This window comes from Phragmites australis, chromosome 3, assembly GCF_958298935.1.
Source record: "Phragmites australis chromosome 3, lpPhrAust1.1, whole genome shotgun sequence".
Taxonomy (NCBI): domain Eukaryota; kingdom Viridiplantae; phylum Streptophyta; class Magnoliopsida; order Poales; family Poaceae; genus Phragmites; species Phragmites australis.
This window is the reverse complement of record NC_084923.1, coordinates 37,786,802-37,792,801: the sequence shown is the minus strand read 5'-3', so window position 1 is coordinate 37,792,801 and position 6,000 is coordinate 37,786,802.

The window sequence follows — 6,000 nt, the reverse complement described above, 5'->3', positions numbered from 1 at the left end:
TATTTTTATTATACTTTTTTTAAAAAAATATTCTCAAATCTTGTGACGCCTGTTTTTCGCCGGCCCGACCTATCTCTCCTCGAGCGTACAGCTCAGCCAGCTCAGCACGCTCCCTCCTCCCTCTCTATCACTGACAGCTCGGGCCCGTCTATCAACGCCTTCGTCCCGCTCCTTCCGCGCGCCGCGCTCGCAACCGCCGCGATGCCGATTTCACCGCCCACGTCTCGCGTCCGCGCCCACGAACTCCGCAACCGCACGCACGCTCACGCCTATATATCCGCCTCTGCAGCACGCCGCCGCCGCAGCCATCTCTCACTCTCTCTCGCCGAGAGACTCGAGCCGCCATTGTTGCCGTCGCCGAGCTCCACCGCACGCCGTCCATCGTGCTCGAGCCCTCCCCGTCGTGTCTGAGCGCGCCACCGGCTTCGCAAGAGCGCAAGAAGCGTTCCCCGCCTCTCCTTGACGTCTTTCGATCGCTGCAAGTCATCCTCCCGCTGAGCTCCGATAAGCTTCGCCACCTTTCACCATCGCCGGCCTTCCCTGTCGCTTTCCAAGGTCGGCTAATTGTCTCTCCGGCACTGCAGAGCCCCGTGGGAGCTTCCCCGACCGTCAATTCCGCAGCTCCATCATCGTAGACGTGTTTCCATCGAGCACTGACTGCTGCCGCCGCTTCCCTCCGTCGCCGAGACCCCGCCGATCGCCGTTGTCGATGGATGAACACCGCAAGCGATGATCCTAAGGGACCCCCTTTGAGATTCGGCCGGGGGCTGATTCTGGATCTACCTCGTACGTGGGTTTAATGCGAAAGTATGAGATCTAGGCGGGGCGGATGATTGTCGGCTAGTAGGAGTAAATGCACAAGGGATTTTAGACAAGTTCGGACCGCACAGAGCGTAATACCCTACTCCTGTATGTCTGATGTGCTATTCATACTCTTGGAATGCCTTTCTCTGGATCTCTGTGTTACAAGGTTTTTTTGTCTAAGTCTTGAGCTTCAGTCTTCTTCTTGCTTGTTGAACCTCAGCTTGCCTTTTCTTAGCTTGACTTGTTCTTCTACGAAATGCTCCCCCCCTTTTATCCTACCGGGGGGAGGCTCGGCGTGCCCAGAACGGGGGCACGAGTTCTCGTAAGCCATAAATGGAAAGCAACCATTACGGGTCTATAGTTTGATGTTACAGGGGTTGAAAATGCGCCCTTCGGCCGGTCCCGTCGCTCATTACGCCCCAAATTTAGCAGGTGCAGGGGGGCCCACCGGTCAGTCGCTGAATATCCCCGCATGCCCGTCCGGTCATAGCAGACATGACACGGTCTGACACGGCAGGGTGGCAGGCGATACGCCTCGAGCCCCTGAATTTGTAAAATTACAAATAGGTCCCTAAATTTTACAAATAGGTCCCTACATTTTACAAATAAGCCCTGAAACTTTCTATTTTTACAAATTAGCCCTTGTTCTTTTTCAGAAAAGCCCATGTAGCTTAAAACCCTCATAACTTTTTCATACGAGCTCCGTTTTAGGCAATTCTTGCGCTCTCGTGATCGTGGCAGCGAGTACTATCAGTTAGTAATATTTTTATAGTGCATTGCTTCTGTTTAGCGTACTATTCTTAGATATTTGTGCTTATTTATTTTCGGTGTGCGCCATTGCTATAAGAGACGAGCAGTATGTGAGCTGGCAGGACCAGATATTTGAAGAGTTTGAGCAACCCGCTGCTGAAGGCAAGTGTCCTTACTCATATTGATCCTATTGTAGGAAAGTATATCTTTTATTTTTCTAGATGCATGCTTGTCAATATGAATCTCATGCTTATGGTTTATTAGTATTTTTCGTGATTATCCTTGTCACTTGTGTTGTAGTCTATATGCCAAGGGTAGAAATGCTTAGTCGTACTGTCCAGTCGGATGGGTTAAATATTAATCTGAATAATGATTGTATCCAACATGAACCGGTTTGGGTAATTTTTATAGCAACTTTGATCATAGGGATCTAGGCAGGTTGGTTTGAACGGTATGGCTGTTGTGTGCACATTAGTTGATGTGCAAGTACCTGCTGTAGATCCTAAGGACCGGTTTGTGAAGCCTGTAACCCAGCATAATAGCGCAACCACGAGGCTTATATGGGTATAGCCTGGCTAATTAATTAGATGTCATTCTTATTCTGTACGCACCAATAGGCGGTTGAGTGGCACAAGAGGGGGCCTCTGCAGTGGATGGAATCCCTATTAGCGGTGAAACCTTAGTACATGCATATGGATTTGGAGGCGCTTTGTAAAGGCCTTGTAGTGAGATCCCGGCTCTACACCCCGGAAGTGTGAAGCAAAACGGGAATCACGACTCGTGGGTAAAGTGTGCAAACTCTGTAGAGTATAAAACTGATCGGTCGGTCGTGCTCGCGGTCAAAAGCAGGCTTGGACTTCTTCATAATTAGTGGGGATCTTGGATGGTTGATTTTGTGTAGTTGGGTGGTGGAACCCCGATGAGTTGGTAGCAGGATATGGGATATCTGGTGAGTCTGGTAATTGGATAGAATCCAATGAGTTATCCTTTTAATGTTGGTGTCATCACATATAGTAAATATGTTGCTATGTCTTTTGAGTCCTAGATTATATTGACATAGTTGCAGTCAACCAGAGTTAAGCTTTTCCTAGTCTTAAGCCTTAATGTCATATCTTTTCCACACTTGCTGAGTACTTTATGTACTCACGCTTGCATTTTCCCAACCCCTTATTGCTGCTTAGAAGGTGAAGATTTTGAAGACCTCTCGAATGATGGAGCCGAGTTTTAGGGAAGGAAGATTTCAACCTGAAGACCATGTTCTAGGCTGGCGCTCCCCCGAACAACGTCTGTGGATGGATGGAAGACCCGCTACCACTGGAAGTTATCTTACTGTTTTCTTTAAGACCTCCGGGTCTTTTTGCAATAAATCTTATAATTATTTAATGGCATTGTTATGTTATCACTTATGAAGTCGCCGCATATATAGAAACTTGATTCTGGCATATATGTAAAATACATCTGGTTTGTTCTCTTAAAAATCGGGTGTGACAATTCTCCATACCTCATAATAATTAAAGTTGTCTCTTATGTTCTTTCTTCAAGAGCTAGTTCTTCCATATTCACCTCTCTACGTTAGCTTCATCTTCATCCTACTCTCTTTTTTTAAGAACCGGATCCTTTACCTGAAGCCTTTATTGGAGACTACTTTTTATGGAGATATGTGACACCGGGGGTTCGAACCCCGGTGGGCTAGGCCCACCCTTATGCCTTGCCATTGTGTTTTGTACACATTCACACCTCACTCACTTCTCTTTTATCTGTATATTATAATAAAAAAAACTTGCTAATACCTATAACCATTAAAGCTGCAACCACCTATAGAGGTAGCGGTTTCCTCATCTGACACAGCAGAAGCAGCAGCTGGAGCAACCATTGTGGAGAAAGAGCGATCTGAGCATGCGTTTCCTGAGGACCATGGCTGCCCACCCTTCCCACTCGACTCACCTTCGTTTTTGCTCACGGTAGAGGGCCAGGTGGGGACAGCGCTGCCCTTTTTTTGAGATGCAGATCGAGTCGGGGAAGAAGAGAGAGGGGGTTTTGGTGAAAAATGGATAGTAATAATCTGATTTTGATATTCGTATTTGTTAATATGGATATTCTTCCTTAAGACACTAACTAATCCTCTCTCTTCCTTAATTACCTCGTCACATATTTTTTTATCCTACATGAACGTCTAATTAATATCTAAGATACCGGGTGTCGGTGTATCAGGAACCGGAGGTCCCTGAGTCCCGAGGCCCGGCCAGCCATCCGCCACATGGCGCCATCCCACGAGGTCCCTCCTAAAGGATGAGAAAAGTTCAAGTCCCGGGAGAAGGTGCTCGGGGCCACAGTCACTGGTCCCCGAGCACCCCAGTTCCCCGATGATCCACAGAGTCTAAGTACCGGGAAGAAAGTGCTCGGGGAGGTGTCCGGTCGCCCCCGAGCGCCCTAGTCCCCCGACGATCAGAAGAGCTAAGTTCCGGGAGAGAGTGCTCGGGACTGCGTGTGGTAGCTCCCGAACGTTCGGTTCCCCGAGGATCTGCGTAAGAGTGCTCGGGGCTGCACGTGACAGCCCCCGAGCACTCGGTTCCCCGAAGGATCGCGCAAGAGTGCTCGGGAGAGAGTGCTCGGGGAGGTGAACAATACCCCGAGTACCCGGTACTCCGAGGACAAGGATAGGAATTCTCGGGAGAGAGTGCTCGGGGAGGTGAACAGTACCCCCGAGCACTCGGTGCCCCGACGACCCAGAAAGGCCCCCGAGGGGCCTGCCGATGAGGTGTCCACCAGTCAGAGGTCCGAGGCCACATTTAATGAGCGTGCGTGGCCTGACACATCCAACTGCTCCCGCCGCAGCGTCAGTTCCTGCCGTGTTTTGGCAGAGAGGCGTGGGGTCATTAATTGCACGGGTCCCGTCCCGTATCATCCGGCTTGTCTCGGGATAATATCGCGAGGATCAAGGCGTTCCGTCTGCCGCCCTGCGGTGGCAGAGGAACAAAACAAGGCGGGCACGCCGGGTTGCTCTGCGGCTGCCCGGTGGGCCCTCTCCACAGCGCCCGTTGCCAGGGCATTTATGGTGACAGGTGACCGGGCGTGCGGCGTTTTTTCCACCCCCGGTCACTTCACCCAAAAGAAATGATGACGCCTTTCCCAGTCATGGCGTCTTGGAACTTGTACCCCCTCTTCCCGTTCAGGGCATGTCGCAGCCAGCGAGTACTTAACAGAGCGGGTAACACAGAAGAGAAGGACGGACAATCCAACAAGAGATCGCAAGCGCCCAAGCATCAAGAACCGAACCATAGACGAACACAAGGCACAAGGGACAGTCCCTGCCGAAGAACAAGGAGCCTCAAGCTCTTAGTTAGGCCAATATTCTTGTAACCAGCAACATCCTTGAGGGACTTCCTCAGGACAGTTATCGCATCCATACAGGAGTAGGGTATTACGCCCCGTGCGGCCCGAACCTGTCTAAATTCCGGTGCATTTACTTCTTTTTGCACTAGGTCGATCACCCCTACCACCGGCCGTTGCATTTACTCTCATTCATTTCTCCGACGAACTTATTCAGGATCATCCCTCCGACCGAATCTCTAAAAAGGGACCTCTCGAGATCCCTACGACAGGAGTTAATCCTCCAACACCGGGAGTGGCCTAAGAGCACTTTAGGGACTGTTTGGTCACATTTTGGCAATCACTTGTTGGGCCATGGGCTTTCACAGTTCTCCATGGGCTACTGCTGCTGCTACTTTAGAAAAAGCCCAGAAATCACCTCCGAACTGTGATCGTTATCCTTCCCTGCGCCATTTAGGAAAAGCCCGGTAAAGTTGCCAAGCAGGCCCCCTGAATTATCGCACCTTGTTTGCCTTTTGCTTTGCTTCTGATCTCTGAACATTTGCGGCTTGCTTTTGGTTGCTCAATATCTTGGATTTCCACCCCTCCACTTCTTTCTTTTTTTCCAACAAAGAAAAAGTACCCTCCTTTTGTCTTGCTATGGATTCGATGCGTGCCGTGCTTACTGGCCTGCCTATCCCATTCCTATCCATCCATGGCCACTGTCATGGGAAAAGGAGGCGATCTAATCATTGGGAGCCATGGATTCTACGTATCGTGACTGGTACGTTTACCATTTTAAATTCCTAAAATCTACTTGTAATTTTGAGGGTTTATCAAGAAATACCTACAATTTTTTTATCAGCGTACACAACACCTGCTTCTTTCTTTGTGCCAAAATCAAATACCCTGAGGAACCAAATCTTGACTTAGTAGATGTCTTTATACCACTGCTCACAAACGGTTAAACTACAAGTTTGCTTCTTTTGTGTCTTATTAAGGTGAATTTTTTTTTTAGTGGTAGACAATGTATCCAGGGACAATGATACTTTAAGCTCTACATCTCTGATTGATTTACAGTAGGATCTGTGTGAGTGTATGTGTGGTGATGTGAGTATGTACGAGTTGTATTAGTGT